Raw genomic sequence first — 18763 nt, forward strand, 5'->3', positions numbered from 1 at the left:
CTACATCAGTTGGACCTTGCGCCCATAAGTGCTGCGGAACATTAGACAGTCTTGAATCAAAATCTCGTAATACATAGTGACCCTTAAAGTCACGTAGGAACAATCGTATTCCCTCTGGGGAACAGCATATAACTGCACCTAACTCTTTCAGTGTTTTAATGCCTAATAGATTTTCTGGACATGACTTAGTAAGTAACAGATCAGTAGTGCGGGACAATGGACCTACTTCTAGAGTAACTGGCTTTGATATTTCATTTACAATGGGTTTTCCTGAAAATCCAAGGGAAACATTTCTTGAGCCTGAGAGCGGAGCCCCTGGAACTTCGGCGTGACTAATTGTGGTCCTACTTGCCCCTGTATCGATCAAAAACTTTCTGTCTTTCCCTAATACTTGACTATGAACATAGGGACCTTCTTGATCTACAGGTATCTCGATGAGAGGCAAGCCTACCTCCCTCTCTAGGCTGTTTCATGAATACTGTTGGTACTCTGGATACTCAGACTGTGCATACTGGTACATCTGCTGTGTGACGTGCTGTGTTGCAGCAATAGGCTGCGGTGCTGTAACTGTCTGTGGTGCATTCTGTGGCTGAGGAATCTGTGAAACTTGTTCTTGTCTAGGCGGACGTGGTCTTTCTTTAGTCTTACCGGTAGCTATGTTGTGTTTCAGAACTGCACACTCATTTATAAAATGACCTGGTTGTTTACAATAATTGCAGTTCCCTTTAACGGGAGCTGCAGGATGACTGGCTTGATTTGGACCCCTCTTCTGACTGTCTTGAGGAACAGATTGTGCAACTAGTACTTTCATTTTCGTGTCTTTCATACGTTTTCTCTCGTGTTCTTGTTCTTCCCTGATTCTATTCTGGTGATATTGAAGCATCTGCAACATCTGGGACGGGGTATTAGCTTGCCAGGTACTTTCGACTTTCAAAACTCGATTTTTAATTTGTGGGCTTGAATTCTCGACTAATTTAGTAACAAAAAGGTGAGGGTATGACTCACTACTTGTCTTGAGGCCACTGTTGATGCTAAAACATTTTTCAAATCTAGAATAAAAATCACTAATATCTTCATCTTGTTTCTGTTTACAGGCTGAGATTGCATCCCAGTCTTCTTTTCTAGTTGTCAATAATCTGGGTAAAACTTGTATTAATAATTCCGGTAATTCTTTACATTTATCTCCAAGACCGGTACCTGGTACTCGTGCCTTATCTTCAGCTTCTAGAACTGCCCAATCGATCTTTTTCTCCCCCACCTCCCATTCTTTTTCCTTGAGCTTTTCATACACCCCTGCGGGCAGCAGAACCTTTAACATTTTAATTATATCTGGATACGTGTATTCTCCCATACGGAGCATGTCTTTTAATTCTCTATGGAACCCTGCTGGATCTTTGTCATGACAGGGAATTAATTTCTTCATCTCGAGGAGTTCCATCTTTGTAATCGGAGTGTAAACAAACACTCGTTCTAGTTCGCCACCCGTTCCTCTAACTGGGTGGACTTCTCGTAACGGATTCTGTCTCTCCATGTAAAATGGTTTACTTTCTGGGGGTGAGACATGAACAAAATGCGGGTTCAAAAACGTTCTATATTTGTGGCGCTGTTCTAGAATGACACTAATTAAATCGGTACCTAAACCTTTCCATCTATACTGGAGTAACTCGTTCAGGACATCATGTAACGGGCCTGGATCAGAGTGCTGACCCTCATACAATGTAATGAGGTGCTGAATCATATACATACCCGCCAGTCGTTGTTCGGCTGGGGGCATTTTCAGAAACATCTGTGCCACTATTTCGTCTGGAAAAGTGGTAGAATCAGTAATCCATCGGACTGCTGATCGGGCTAGTTCTTGTTCATGCATGGTACTTAACTCACTGTAACCGATTCGTGATTTCAGAATGTGATCGGTAGCTTGGAATACTTGTTCTAGAGAACCTTGTTCTGGTGCTGGAGAATGAAAAATAGACTTGTGTTCTAGGCGTAAATGGCGATCTGGAAATCTAGATTTTCCTACATACGCTATTCTGGCGGGATTCTCGTCCTCTACCTCTTCAGTATCAGAGTTACTTTCTTTCTCGCTTACTTGTGCTGCTTTACGCTGTTCGTGTAATTTTATTATTTCTTTACGGATTTTCTTGTACATACTCTCCATAGCACCGACGGTCTTGTGCTTACCCTCGGCTATATTATCACTCCACCTTGTCAGGATTTTCATTTCGGCCGGATCTTTAGACGGGTAATCTTGTTCTCTTATTAGACAATTGATCAGAAACTTTAATATCATGAGCTGGATCTCGGCTTTCCTTTGAGACATGGCCTCGCTAATACTTTCTGGATCATCCCCTGTACGGATGAAACGATATATTCTGTCTAGATCTTCTTTCATATTCGGTAGGGTGACTAGATACTCGGCCACCTTTCTTACGCGGAATGAATATAAAACCATATTATCCTCGCCTGGGACTGGATCATAGCCGCATTCGGCAAGGGATTTTCTTATTTCTGCTACAGTCTGATGTCTGGGCGTACGCTGGGACGCTTGTGCATGTAATTCGGCTGTCGTTAAACGCTTGTGTGGCGGCGGGGTTTGAGGAGTACCTCCCCCTGCGGCCCCTAAACTAGAGTCGTCTACTGAGGCTCTTCGTCCTGGCAGAGTGGGAAATGGAAATGTAGGCTGGACTTGTATGGCGGGCTGGACCGGGGGTACCGTAACAGGTACTCCGGTGTCTGGAGGAGCGGGAAGTGCCTGATTTACAGGGACTGGCGGGGCGCGAACAGGATTTGCATATTCTGGGACTGTGTCGTCCAAATAGGACGAAATAAAAATATCAGCTGCGGTCTGTTTGTGACGTAGCTTGGTCGGAACTAATGGTGGCGGGAAATTACTGGATGCCTCTGGGGTCGCTTTTGGCAAGCCCTCGGCAAGGAGAGGATACATACCCCTAATAAGGGCATGCCTCTGTCTGTCTGACTGTTCGGCTTTGACTTGTTCACCTATCTCGATTAGTTCTTTTTCTTGTGCTCGTTCTAAGGATTCTCTACTTAATTCTGACTTTCTGATTTCCTTTTCAGTTCTTTTATGAGCTTCTTTGCGCCATAACTCGATGGCATCTTTCTGTGACTGTCTGGCTTTCTTTTTCCATAATGCTTCTTCTACTCGCATGATGCATTCGGCATCCCATGTACCCGATACGGGCCATCTATACTTTTCTTCTAACTGTTTGGTATACTCTACCCATAAATCTAGATACAATATGGCGCTTATGCCATGCTTCTGATACATAAAATGACCTGGACTGTCCCTAGGCGGAACTGGAACTGCTGCTTCCAGCAGACCCTTTCTGGTTTTTAACTGACGTAATTTCGAAAAGAGCGGCATGACTGAACTATAATCTAGACACAATACAATACACAATAAACACGATACTTATTCCCCATTCATACCACGACATTAAAATACATGAAGAACATTTAAAAATAACAGTTCGAACAGAATACTACCTGGAATACGGAACACAGAATACATGAATTTTCTCGAGAACAGAACTGACTAGAACAGGAACTAGATGCACTGCTGAAACAGTACGAAACTTACCGGTCTCATAAAGAGACACGTCAGGACCCGCATCCACCGAAGTGGACACTTCGTTTGTGGGTCTGTGTACCACCAACCCACGGACCAGAGTCAATTAGATTGACCCTGTCTAGATACCACCCCAGTAACGGTACTCACCGGGCAGCAAGAACGGAAGGCCTCGGACTGGACTGGACTGCTACGACGACGGACGACGAACTTCGGACTTCAGTTACGGGTGGGCCTCCGGATACCTCGGACCTTGGACTCTTGGCTTGGGCTCTGGTCGGGACTCGCCGCGTTCCTCCACCGTCTCGTTTGGATGCTGGACCGCCTCCTCCGTCTCCTCCGTGGGCCTGAGGGATACTTGAAGCAGAAATATCTGCCGGTGCGCAGAAGAGTTCCGTCACGACTGCAGAGGGTCAGGGGGTCGGCGTGGCTTCACCGACGCGTGGGGAAAGGGCAAGTCCCTATTCGGGCGCCATTATGTGGTAAATAAATAAATAATACCCTATTTTTGAATGCATAAATGAATAACAGATAGCTCAATAAATAAGAGTCAAAATTCGAGGTAGTAGGAGTTTTGCAGGTTTATTACAGCATAAAGGACAGGAACAGGACAACCTGCATAGGAATAGGATGGCAGGGCCCAGCAGCGCTGCTGGTGTCAGGATCGGGACAAGGAAAAGGATGACCTTTTTAATAACAGTGCATGAGCATATATACATAACGCAAACACATATCATTACATTGCAATAGACGTAGCAGTGGGTGGAGCAGAAGGTGTGACGCGTAGCAGTCGCGAAAGATAAGGGTGAAAAGAGGTGTAACGGGGCGTATACATAGACATGTGATGCAAACGTAACAGAATATGTCATGAATGGGGCGGAAACCATGGAGGGGGCTACCTGAGGAGCCGGGACCTCTAACCTGATGGTGCGCGCAAACTAGCAATGACGTATCACTAGGAGAAGCTGGGGGCTATGAACTCTGTGCTAGGAGCAGAGACTGAAGTCTGGAGAGTCAGGGCGACATGTACCTAAACAGTATCTAGTATCTGATGTTTAGAGAACATGTTGATATAAACTATAAGTCAGGAGGGGAAAGGCTAACTTGATTCTAAGACTGGACCATGCATTATTCTACATGTAGTGCGTGATGAAGAATATTAAATGACCATTAAATGCAGTATTTCTCTAACGTGGAGACGTGAAGGCTAGACAATGACGGAAACTATCGATGCGATTCAGTAGCTTTAGGAATGCAGAGAAGGAGGACTGAACTGATAACTGGAATCATAACATATTCTTGGCAGACTCAGAGGCTGAGCCAGGGTGAGCCGGGCACTGCGAGGCAGGAAGTAAGTGAAGGGTCGAGGATACAGGTGGGGGCTGTATCGCTCCTCAGCGAAGTTTCAGGAGACAGGAGCTGAATCTGGTGTCCAGGCCCTTTTGAGGCCTAGAAACGGGGACTTTATAATGAAATAACGTGCACACTGAGAAACGTGGCAACGTAGCTTTACATAGGCCTGATATTCGTAGTATTCACGAGAACTGGAAACTGGCATACTAGAGGTGGACACAACTGTAATTGCGTCATTAATCGAACATGGGGAATGCATATGCATATTTAATCATGCACACATAACATATGATGGATGACACGTAGGGACACAGAACATGGCAAAATTTACTTTTCCACACCAGACAGGACCAAAGCAGCTTACCCACGAGCGAGTATCACTGAGACAGCGCCAGGGGCCAGTTGCAGTGAGAGTGGGTGCAGCAAGCTGCTGTCCTCACAGGGTGCAGCATGAATAATGGCACAGCGGCGGTCGTAATATCTCACATGACCAGGACCTAGAAAACCGGGCCTCAGCACCACCAGCCTGGCTCAGCTGCCCACCGACGATCATAAATAATCAGCAAGTGACTGGGAGAGCAGGTAATCTATTATCTGTAATTATCAATCACGTCTTTTTTAAAACACTTTTCCGTAACTGCCATAACTAAATTGCTGAAAGTACAGTACTGCGCTATGTGACTAGGTAAGTGTTGCGTAGTATTGCGCTTACATTTCTAGTGCTTTGCGATGATTATTTCCACCCTTATACCGTGCCTCAACCCGGGCCCCCAGAAATTCTTGCTGTCGCCTGGCAACACTAGAACTCCTCACGAACACTGCTCTGAGTCAGGGCCGTTTCTACCATTAGGCAGGACTAGGCAGCCGCCAAGGGTGGCAAAAGGGGAAGGGCGGCAAAAAACATGAGTTTGTGCTGACCCTATCCAACATTTCACAAGGCTGGTTCATTTGTAACCAACCACGCGTGTAGCCTGTGCCCGTAGAGAAAGCGCTTCTGAAAAACATAACGCAGGCACCAAAACGCTGCACCGTCATTTGTGTGCCTTTTAAAAAGAAGCTTTTCTCACACGAAATGTACTAAAAGTCATGTGCTCATGAGTGAGAAAAGACGTGAGGTATTGAAAGTCCAATTTAGATGTACTTACTGATTGTCAGAGTAGTATGGTTATGTGGATATGCTTGTTGCTATTTTTTTGTGTACAATGGCAAGTTTTGTCATGATTTAAGAACATTTTGTACAGCGCTTACAGGTGGCGAGGTTTTGTATTTCAAGATAAGCACTTTCTTTCGGAGCATGTGGGCCATCTGTCGCAGCTGGGAGTCCTATGGGCTAGATTTCAGACTAGGTCACACCGACAGAAGCGACTTTCCTTCAAATTCAGGAGCAAAGACAAGTTTTACATTAACCAACAGGCCTGTTGTCAGAAGAACAAACATGAATTAGTGGAAGATTACGAGACATTAATGCACACTAGAAATGTAATGCGTTACACATCAGCAAAATAGGCTTTTTTATCGGTTTACAGTCTTTGGCCAGGCCCAGTGAACTATGGCATTGTGCATGCTGACTGCGCAGGAGAGATTCATGTATAGGAAACAGGTTTAGGTGAAATATAAACAGAACTATGTGAGATGACATGAAGAAATACTAAACCCATAGATAAGATCTGGGGTGGTATCATGAAGGCGTGAGTTCCCGCAGGGCACTGATGTCTCCCTGTTTATGCGAGGCACTTTCTAAAGCTCATACAGTAAACTCTGGTTGTTTTCAGGGTTAGAACTTGCTGCAGAGAGCACCACTTGATAACAGTGGAGGTGACTGCCTGCCATTCTAGTTATGCTGCTTGCGGCACATCCTCCGAGAAATTCCGAGTTAAATGTTTGTACTTTTCTATTTTTTTGCAGTTCATATACCGCAAACTCGACCAGAAGGTATCAGTGCACTTTACAGGAGCACAAGTTGCATTACAGACTACAGACAGACACATTAATTTTTGTTCTTTTCTTGACACGGGGAGAATAAGTGATTTGCCCTAAATCACAGGATGATTGAGCCTTCCGCCAGACTCCAACCTGGCCCCCAGCTAAAAGTCCCCATAAATTCACCTAAAACGAAACACACATCTGTGCCCTGCACGAACACGCACCCACATCATAGGCACCTGTATTTGTAGTTCAATGATTGCCCATTCAATAAAATAAAGTGCATTCCAGTTGTTTTGTGTGAATTCGGTACACTGTATCTGGGCTGCGTCACCTGCTTATCAGCATGCATAGAACCGGAGTGATGTTCCTTGGCACCCACGAGCCTCACCTGTCAATTAATTCTTCTAGCCTGGATGACAGGGGGAGAGTGATGGTAGTAAAAGGGAGGGGGTGGCATTTTTCAATTCTTGCCTAGGGTGGCAAAACTCCTAGAAACGGCCCTGGCTCTGAGTCTGGGAGAGGGTGAGCAGGTCGTGTTTAGGGCAGACACGCCTAGCATGGAACTACAAATCTAATGAAAGCTATTTTTTAACAGAAACAAACCAAGCATCGTTAATTCAGAGAAAAACTTCCCAATAATGCAAAAAATACAAATATGCATTCCAGTGACCAGTTTTGCATTCGTGACTGGGGACAGACTGACTTCGATACTGTGCAGCACGTGAGAGAGTATGCAGCCGACTAAGCAGACAGAGATACTTCTCAAGGACTTCTGCAGATGCATTATTTTTTTGCTTTTTTACTCCACCTAGGTGCAGCACTGTAGTGTTGTCACTTCTAGAGAAAAGGAATTATAAAACGAACACTACCACAGTTATTTCGCCGAGGGGTTAAATATCCCTGTTGAAAGCTCTTGATTGTACCAATGATGCATTGCATATTCCCAAAACTACGATCAGTTTAAAGGGCACTAGGTTAGTGCCCTTCTATTTCTGTGATTAGCTGCAGTTTTAAGATTTTCTTAGTTTCTTGTTGCTCAAATGGGTGTAATTTCTGATATTTGTATGTTACCCTTGTCTTCATTGCTTGATTTTGCTCCAGAGCAAGTGTCACTCCCTATGGTTGAAATGTCACTCATAATTACACTGAAATTACAAAAATGTCACACATAGCAATCTGAAACCTTCGCAGCTATGATTATAAACCACAAAGAAAAATTATTTATGACTAACGATCAAACATCCAGGGTGGGAAGATAATGAAATAGTCGCCGGGAGGGATAATCCTTGCCTCCTAGTTCTTAATAGAATTGAAACTTTCCTCTCGTAAGCTAGGAAATGTTTCATTCTATGGCATGACGGAGGCGAGGATTATGCAAGTTCAAAGCCTACTCACAACAAGCGATGCTGCCGCAGAGATAGGCTTAAAGTAAAACTTCTTGAAGGTAGATTCAGAAGACCAGTCCGCAGCATTCATAATGTCTTCTAACCGACCACCCACCTGGACAGCCTTAGATGCCATGGCCCCTCGCATGGAATGTGCACCAAATCGACTGACATCCACACCTGTTTCAGACATAACCCATCGTACCCACCTGGCGATGGAAGGGGAAGAAACTGCTTTAAAAGGTTTCTGCAAGGCAATGAGCAACTGTCGTTCTCCAGGGGCCCGGAGAGCCGACGTCATCTCCTCGTAAGCCTTAATACAGCACAGCACACATAACTTAGGCTGATCAGGAAAAGAAGGATAAGATACCGACCTGGTATTAGTCTTTCTTTCCTCCTTGAAATAGTAAACGTAACGCCTTCCGGAGTAAACACTCTCGCCGTAACATCCAAAGTGCATACATCTGACACACGTTTACAGGATATTAGGCAGAGGCGAATGGCTAAGTTAGCCGACTACTCCTTGCGAGAAAGATATTGATTATCCTGCCACTCCACCAAAAGACGTAAGACCTGATTAACGTCCCACAAACCTGAATACCGAGGTTTAGGGGGATTGGACAACCGGATGCCTCGCATCAGTTTGCAGAACCAGGGATGTTCCCCCGCCGGTCTACCGTCGATCTCACCATGTCCCGCAGAGATGGCCGACCGAAAGGAGTTAACCGTCCGATAAGCCAAACCCTGCCGTGACAACTCCGCCAAGATATTCAGAATATGTGTAACGTGGGCCCCCATGGGATCTCCAGACACCAACGATGCCATTGCCGCCAGGCCGAACGATACCTTTTGACTGTTCCTGAAGCCCAAGCATGTTGGATGAACTGAGCAGCGTCCGACGAAAGCTGGTCGTCTTTCCAACGTCCCCGGAAATCCTCCACGCCATAAGACGCAGATGGCCCTGAAGAACCAGAGGATGAAGGTCTCCCTGGGGATCCCAGAGTATCGAAGGAGATGAGGGCAGAAGGACCGGGCAATCCCACGACAACTCCAACAGAGTCGGGAACCAAGCCTGCGCTCTCCAGACCGGAGTGACCAACACTAAGGACGCTACCTGCCGACGAACCTGAGCTGCCACCCTGGGCATCAGCATGAAGGGCAGAAAAGCATAAGGGGATTCCGTCGACCACTCCTGAAGAAAAGCATCCACTGCTACTGCTTTCGGGTCTGGCCTCCAGCTGACAAAGCGTGTAAGTTAACGATTCAACCGCGATGCTAAAAGGTCCAGAGTGCAAGAGCCCCATCTTGCCATCAAAGCCAGGAAGACCGCACGGTCGAGTCCCCAATCGCTGGCATCGGAGAAATTTCTGGAATGCCAATCCGCCACCGTGTTCTGCAGGCCAGGAAGGTATTCCGTCATGACCGAAATCTGCCTCTGAAGACAGTAGTACCAGAAATCCTTCGCCCAGTTGGAGAGGGCCTGAGATCGAGGGCCGCCCAGGCGATTGATATATTGCACCGCCGAGATGTTGTCCATCCGCAACAGGGTGCAACATGAAATTCTGTCCTTGGTTAGAGACTTCACCGCGAAGGACCCCGCCAGCAGCTCCAGGCAATTTATGTGCAACCGGAGTTCCTCCTCGGACCCACGACCGCCCATGGAGACGGTCCTGCACCGGGCTCCCCAACCCGAGCGGCTGGCATCCGATTCGATCACCAAATCCGGGGCTGATCCGTAGATCGCCTGTCCGTTCCAGGCCATCATATGGTCGATCCACCATTGAAGCTCGGTCCTGGCCTCCTCGGACAGCGGGATGAGTTCCAAATAAGTCAAACCCGCCGGAGATGCTGGGCCTTCAACCTCTGAAGGGCCCTGTAATGAAAGGGGCCGGGAAAAATGGCCTGGATCAACTAGGACAGTAGTCCCACTATCCTGTCAAGTTTGCGGAGAGAAATCCGGTCCCTCCGGAGGACCTGTGCAAGTTCCTTCTGGATTTTGTTCACCTTCGGTTCTGGGAGACTCAAGGACACGTCGACCGAATCGATAAGAAATCCCAGGAAGACCATCCGCTGTGCCGGGCGAAGGTTCGACTTCTGAGCATTGATCACGAAGCCCAGGTCCTGTAACAAGGCAATAGTCATGGTCACATTGCGAGTGAGATGTTCTAGAGATTGATCCAGGATCAGGATATCGTCTAGATAAATGATGATCCTCACCCCTCTCTGACGGAGAACCTCCACCACTGGGCGCAGCAGCTTCGTGAAGCACCACGGAGCGGAGGATAGTCCGAAGGGTAGGGCCCGAAACTCGAATACCTGCCCGTTCCACTCGAACTGGAGAAAGTGCCTGTGAGGGGAAAGAATAGGGACCGTCAGGTACTCATCCTTCAGGTCAATCCGTACCATCCAATCCCCCAGAAGGAGGATATCGCGGAGGAGGTGAATCCCCTCCATCTTAAAGTGGCGGTAAACCAGCCACTTGTTGAATTCTCGCAGATTGATAACAGGCCTGAACCCTTTGTCCTTTTTTCCCACTAAAAAGCGGTTGCTGAGAAAGCCATTTAGATGAAGTACTGACCTGCAAACTGCACCTTTCCGTAACAACTCCGAGATCTCGGAGTCTATTAAAGCTTCCTATTCTGCCGACAAGATCAAAGGTCTGGGGCGCCTCAACTGAACTGGAGTGCCGTAAAACTCTATCTGAAAGCCCCTGACTGTCTGAAGCACCCACGGGCCTGAAGTAATCTTTCCCCAATTGTGAGCAAAACGAGACAGCCTCTCCCCCAACCTCCAGGGGCGTTCGCACCACCTCTGTTGTTCCGACCTCTGCCTTTTCCGGAACCTCTGCTGGGATAGAAGGTGCCCTGGTGGGATCACTGAAATAATATCGAGGGACAGAATATCGACCATCAAAAATAGCGTTGACAAAATATCGACAGTCAAAATATCGAGTTTCTATCTACAAACAGGTAAGTACAAAAATATCGAGTTAAAAATATCGTTTACAAAAATATAGTTGTAAAAAATATCGTATTTACTAAAAACAGTGTTAAATTAAATTAATATTAATAATTAATTACTAAAATATACTTAAAATTACTTAAATTAACTTATAATAATTAAATAATTAATGAAAGTTAAATAAATATTTTTTTATTTCATATTTATTAAAACATATATATATATATAGTAACAAAATATAATAAAATAATACCCAAAAACTGAAAACTGACCCTGAACCCTAAAAATACCCCTTTACCCAAAAACGCAAAACTGACCCTGAACCCTAAAAATACCCCTTTACCCAAAAACTGAAAACTGACCCTAAACCCTAAAAATACCCCTTTACCCAAAAACTGAAAACTGACCCTGAACCCTAAAAATACCCCTTTACCCAAAAACTGAAAACTGACCCTGAACCCTAAAAATACCCCTTTACCCAAAAACTGAAAACTGACCCTAAACCCTAAAAATACCCCTTTACCCAAAAACTGAAAACTGACCCTGAACACTAAAAATACCCCTTTACCCAAAAACCCAAAACTGACCCTGAACCCTAAAAATAAAAACGATTTTTTTTACTATCTATATTATATAGTTACATATTTTCACTTTCTATATTATTTACAGTCGATATTACTTCACTTACCTTAAAAACGATATTTTGGCTGTCTATATTCTGTCCTGTCGATATTTTGTCCAAACGATATTTTTGACTCGATATTCTGTCCAAACGATATTTTGGAGTCGATATTATGTCTGTGCACCGCCCTGGCGACCGTCGTTCCAGCCGTTATTCCATCGCTGTTGATCTTTATTGGCGGAGCCTTGCTGCTGGGATTGGCCTCAGGAGCGACCCCTGCCTCGTCCGGCCCCGGCAAAAACACGCCCTGGGAAGATCTTTTTAATCAAGGCCTGAGCCTTGTCAAGGGCTGAAAAGGTCGTGACAAACTTATTGAGCTCCTTGACGAAAGGGTCGACAAAAATCTTGCCTTGGGCCACCGATCCCGCCACCAACGTAGCTAGTTCCCCCATCTTCGGGTCAACCTTAATGAGGAGAGGCCGCCTTCTCTCTGTCGCCAGGGCTCAATTCGCGTTGCCGAGAAGGCATATTGCCCGCTGAGCCCAACCAGCCACTATTTCCGTAGACAGTGGAGCACCCGACTCCTTCGCTCGCTCCGTCAGCTGGACAATCTGCGTCAAGGGCCCCACGACGTCAAGTAGCTTATCTTGACAACTTCTCCATGAACGGTCGATGCCCTTCTTAGGATCACGCATGTATTTCCCGAAGAAAATACACAACTTGTCATCGATGTCAGGAGTATGCGCCACCTTCCCTTAAAGCGAAGGCCGGGGGCACTCGCTCCGCAATCTAGCCCTGACCTCCCTCTCCAGGGGTTGACGAATCTTGGAGGCCACATAGTCCGCCATCTTGGCATCGTGGAACCACTCAGATGACCGAGGGTGGTAAAGTTGCGTGGGATCGAACATATCCGAGTGTCCCCCGTCCCCATCCTGGGATTCCGAGGAGCGAGAACCTGGACGCCAGGGACGGCCCAGATCTTTGTCCTCGTCGGACGAAACATCGCCCTCCAAAACACCCTCCCCGTCTAGGGAAAGACCACCATCGGGATCCGTATTAGTGGCGACCACATTGCCAGTTTCTCCGGGTTCGTCCTCCTCCCGGCAGGGTACCTGTCTAAGCATTCGCTCACTCTTAAGGAAGGAGTCCCTCAATTTGTCTAACCCTTCCAGGTGCCCCTCGTGACGCTTAATCGCCTTCCTACTCTCCCCCTGGGACGTACTAGGACCTGCCCCCGCCGTACTAGGGCCACCGAACACCCCCGGGATACTCCTAGCCAACTGGTCCACCCTATCCTGCAAGGGAGCCAGCACACTAGAAATGGCCTGTGAAAGAGCAAGATCCATGGCAGGCGGGAGAGTCTGCGGCCACTCCTCTTCTGCCGCCTGAGTTGCGGAGTAAAAATGGTCTTCAGCCATAATAAGTAGGGTGAGAGCACCAAAAACGCCCTTGCAATCAATGGGCATCCCCCTCTCCGGTGCTCAGACAGCACAGAAACAAAGCTATAAAAAAATCCGGCCCAAATAAGCGCAGGAATACACAAATGCAACCAGGTGGCGCTGCAGGATCAAAGAAGAGCCCGAGAATGCACCGCAGCGCGGTGTCAGGGAGATTGTTGGTCGGGACGCGGGCCGATATCTAAGCGGCCCCCCGCAGTCCCGAACGCGCGTCTATGTCTGCGATAGCGCGGGGAGAGCAACTACACGCGGCAAAGGATGCGCCCCACGGAAGCCTGTCGGCGCGCGTCGGGCGCTTCAAGGACCGCGTAAGAACAATACCGGAGCGCTCGGGCACCAGCCTACTGCGCTAAACCTCAGAATACCAAAGCGATCGCTAACAATTAAAGAAGAACTGCCATGCACAACATAGGCCGCGCTGGCAACCAGAATTCCAAAGGATTCAATGGTAAGCTTGGATATCCTTTCTCCCGTTCGTCTGGGGGGCAGAATTTCTCTGTTTCTAGCAAACTGGACAAATCTCACGTCAGATCCTTTGGTGTTAGAAACAGTTCAAGGGTTTCACATAGAATTCTACGGGTCCCCCGTACAGGCATCTCGTCCACGCCCGTTGGTTTTTTCAGCCTCAGAGACCGATCTGATAGCTCGCGAGGTTCTAGATCTTCTTTCAAAATGTGCTATCGCCCACTCCCAGCTTCATCCGCGCGGTTCCTTAAGCAATCTCTTTCTGGTAGAAAAGAAAGAAAGAGGGTTCCGACCGATTATCAATCTCAAGTCCTTCAACGAATGGTTGGTTTACCGGCACTTCAAGATGGAGGGGATCCATCTGCTCAGGGACCTCCTTCTTCAGAACGACTGGTTAGTCTGGTTAGACCTCAAAGATGATCATCTGTCAGTACCCATTTTTCGCCCTCGTCGCAGGTTTCTGCAATTTCAGTGGAAGGGTCAAACTTACGAGTTCAACACTCTTCCCTTTGGTCTCTCCTCAGCTCCTTGGTGTTTCACCCAGCTTCTTCGCCCAGTGCATGGGCGTCCGCAGGGGAGGGCAAGAGGGGGCACTTGCCCCCCCCTGGAACACCGGTCCGTCACTATTGACAGCCCCCACAGACAGTGGTGTTTGTCTGCAGGGCCGTCAATTTTAAAAGCGTGAGAAAGCGCTTGCAATGACGGTCCTGCTTGATGAGCGGTAAAACTGCTGCTGAGGGGCAAGAGAGAAGGTCCGGGCCTGGCTGCTCCACAGCTTGAAGCAGATGCGCACCTAGAGTCAAATTTCGGGGGGGGGGGGGGCACATTTTTCAAGCTAAGGAAGAGTGGAGCTGCAGGGGCCCTAGGAAGGGGTAAAAACCATCAATAGCAACCACTGTGATGCTGCAAATTGTAAGCTTTATGACCACAACATCCTTTTGTATATAAGGGGCCTAGTTATGTAGATAAAGCAGGATGTGCAGTGAAAGGAATGACGTTACAAATGAGTAGAGCCTGCTCTGGAAATGCTAGGTTCTCCAATCTACCTCTCTACCTCTACCTCTCTCTCTCTCTCTACCTTTCTCTCTACCTCTGTCTCTACCTCTCTTCCTCTCTCTCTCTCTCTCTTTCTCTACCTCTCTCTCTCTCTCTCTCTCTCTACCTCTCTGCCTCTCTCTACCTCTCTACCTCTCTTACTTCTCTACCTCTCTCTCTACGTCTCTCTGCCTCTCTCTACCTCTCTACCTCTCTCTCTACGTGGCTCTACCTCTCTTTACCTCTGTCTCTACCTCTCTACCTCTCTCTCTCTACCCCTCTCTCTCTCTCTACCTCTACCTCTCTCTCTACCTCTCTGCCTCTCTACCTCTCTTACTTCTCTACCTCTCTCTCTACGTCTCTCTACCTCTCTCTACCTCTCTACCTCTCTCTCTACGTGGCTCTACCTCTCTCTACCTCTGTCTCTACCTCTCTACCTCTCTCTCTCTCTCTCTCTCTCTACCTCTACCTCTCTCTCTACCTCTCTGCCTCTCTCTACCTCTCTACCTCTCTTACTTCTCTACCTCTCTCTCTACGTCTCTCTACCTCTCTCTACCTCTCTACCTCTCTCTCTACGTGGCTCTACCTCTCTCTACCTCTCTCTCTACGTCTCTCTCTTTACCTCTCTCTCTCTACCTGCCTCTCTCTCTCTACCTCTCTCTACCTCTCTCTCTCTACCTCTCTCTCTCTCTACCTCTCTCTCTCTACCTCTCTACCTCTACCTGTCTACCTCTACCTCTCTCTCTCTACCTCTCTTTCTCTACCTCTCCCTCTCTACCTCTCTCTCTCTACCTCTCTCTCTACCTCTCGCTCTACCGCTCGCTCTACCTCTCTCTCTCCACCTCTCTCTCTCCACCTCTCTCTATCTCTCTCTCTCTATCTCTCTCTCTCTACCTCTCGCTCTACCGCTCGCTCTACCTCTCTCTCTCCACCTCTCTCTCTCCACCTCTCTACCTCTCTCTCTCTACCTCTCTCTCTCTCTACCTCTCTACAGCTCTCTACCTCTACCTCTCTCTCTACCTCTCTCTCTCTCTACCTCTCTCTCCCTGCCTCTCTCTCTCTACCTCCCTCTCTCTCTACCGCTCTCTCTCTCTACCTCTCTCTCTCTCTACCTCTCTCTCCATACCTCTCTCTCCATACCTCTCTCTCTCTACCTCCCTCTCTACCTCCCTCTCTACCTCTCTCTCTACCTCTCTCTCTACCTCTCTCTCTCTACCTCTCTCTCTACCTCTCTCTCTACCTCTCTACACCTCTCTACCTCTACCTCTTACTCTCTACCTCTCTCTCTCTACCTCTCTCTCTACCTCTCTCTCTCTTCCTCTCTCTCTCTCTACCGCTCTCTCTCTCTCTACCTCTCTCTCTACCTCTCTCTCTACCCCTCTCTCTACCCCTCTCTACCTCTCTCTCTACCTCTCTCTCTCTACCGCTCTACCTCTACCTGTCTCTCTACCTCTCTCTCTCTACCTCTCCCTCTCTACCTCTCTCTCTCTATCTCTCTCGCTCTACCTCCCGCTCTCTACCTCTCTCTCCACCTCTCTCTCTCCACCTCTCTCTACCTCTCTCTCTACCTCTCTCTCTCTACCTCTACCTCTACCTCTCTCTACCTCTCTCTACCTCTCTACCTCTCTACCTCTCTACCTCTCTACCTCTCTACACCTCTCTACACCTCTCCACCTCTCAACCAGTTGAATTCCGGGAAGCCCAAACCATCAGTATTTCAAATCTGCGCATGAAACGTGGGTAGGATGAGCTGTGTAGCTCAGAATTGGATGCTCTTTTTACATTATTTGTATTTAATAGAATTGGGAAGCAGGAGAGCAGTCTCACAGTTGAGATAGGGATTAACATACACTGGTGACAGCTTTTAAATTGGCTTTAAAACCATTCAAAGATGGCTGCAGCATCTACGTGGGATGTGGTGGACTAAGTGGCAGCCGGAGCCCTATAGCACTGCTTGTCATTAAAAAAAAAACAGCATTGACATAGCCAATAGGTCTCCCCTTTGCGACCTTATAAGTGTTTAGTTATCCAGTACAATATCCTTGGTGCAACAACATCAAGTGTTGCATGGCTAAACACTTATAAGGTCCCAAAGGCGAGACCTATTGGCTATGCCATTGCTTGTTTATTTTTTCCTCTGTTTCATTGTGGTTGCCAGGTAATCTGCTGTGAAGCCTTACATGATATTTCTCCCACCCCATGGGTTTCTTTTGTTATTTAAGCTCTTTTGTTTTATTAGATTTTTTATTTGTTTATTTAATACTTGTGCTCAATCATGTCGGGGGATGGTGATGAAGTAAAAATGTTGCCCCCCCCCTGGAAAAATTTCTGCGGACGCCCATGGCCCAGTGGTGGAACATCTCCGAGTAAAGGGGATTCGGTTGATAATTTACCTGGACGATATCCTGCTCATGGATCAATCCAGGGATCATCTCCTCCTTCACCATCAGATCACTCTGTCCCTCTTACAGACCTTGGGGTTCACCATCAATATCCAGAAATTGGACCAGGTTCCCCAACAGAGTATGATTTTTCTCGGCTTTCGCATCGACACGATAAATGCCACCTTGAATCTTCCATCTCAGAAAATTTCCAAGATCAAGAAAGAAATTCGGCAGGTTCTCCGCAGAGACAGAATCTCCCTGCGACAGCTAGCCTGGATTGTTGGCTTGTTATCATCCTCGATTCAGGCCATCTTTCCGGGTCCTTTACATTACAGAGCTCTTCAGAGGCTAAAAGCCTTGCATCTTCGCAGGGGTCTCACTTATTCGGAGTTTATCTCCCTTTCATCGGAGGCCAGGTCGGAACTTCTTTGGTGGATGGACCATATGGAAGCCTGGAACGGGAGAGCGATTTTCGGCTCCTGTCCGGATCTGGGGATAGAGTCGGATGCCAGTCGTCTGAACTAGGGTGCCCGATGCGGCTCCCTTTCGGTGGGAGGTCGGTGGACGGAGGAAGAACTCCTTCTCCACATCAATTGCCTGGAACTCCTAGCGGGCTCCTTTGCCATCCGCTCTTTCATGACCAACAAGGTGTCCTGTTGTGTCCTTCTCCGGATGGACAACATGACGGCGGTGCGGTACATCAATCGCCTTGGAGGCACTCATTCTAAAATTCTGGCGGATCTCGCCAAGGATTTCTGACATTACTGCCTCCAACGTCAGATGTCAGTGACGGCAGAGTATTTCCCGGGAGATCAGAATTGTGTGGCAGACTGGAACTCCAGGAATTTCAGGGATGCCAGCGACTGGAGACTGGATCCAGGAGTGTTTTCTCAGATTGCGTCCCTATGGGGGCTTCCCCAGGTGGAACTTTTTGCCTCCAGATGGAACACTCAGGTTCCCTGATTTTTCAGCTGGAAACCGGATCCGGGAGCGGAAGCGGTGGACGCCTTCCTCCAAGATTGATCGGGGATACCAGCTTACGCCTTTCCCCCCTTCCTTTTCATCCAGAGAGTTGCAGCCCAGGTCCGCAGACAGAGGGCCTCTCTGATCATGATTACTCCAATCTGGAGAGCCCAGATTTGGTTTCCGTCCCTTCTGGAATTGTCTTGGGACAGACCTCTTCCGTTGCCGTCTTTCGACAACATTCTCTCTGATCCTCTAGGACTTCCACACCCCCTGGTTCTCCAAGGCCATCTACATCTTATGGTATGGAGGATTTCAGGAGACGATGGTCTGACGTCTCGCTTTCACGAGAAGCTGAGCTCCTTATCCAACAGGCTTGGGCAACGGGTACCACCAAGCGGTACAGATCAGCTTGGAGACGATGGGTTCGTTGGTGTGTGGCGAAACACCTGGATCCCGTGGGCGCCTCAGTTGCACAGGTTGTGAACTTCCTGTCAGAGCTTTTTCATCAGAAATTGGCTTATTGCACTATCAACTCTTTTAGGTCAGCCATTTCTGCTGGTCACTCTCATGTGGATGGGGCTCCGATAGGAGAACATCCGTTAGTCTGTAAACTTTTGAAA

This window comes from Lissotriton helveticus, chromosome 12 (assembly GCF_964261635.1).
Source record: "Lissotriton helveticus chromosome 12, aLisHel1.1, whole genome shotgun sequence".
Classification (NCBI taxonomy): domain Eukaryota; kingdom Metazoa; phylum Chordata; class Amphibia; order Caudata; family Salamandridae; genus Lissotriton; species Lissotriton helveticus.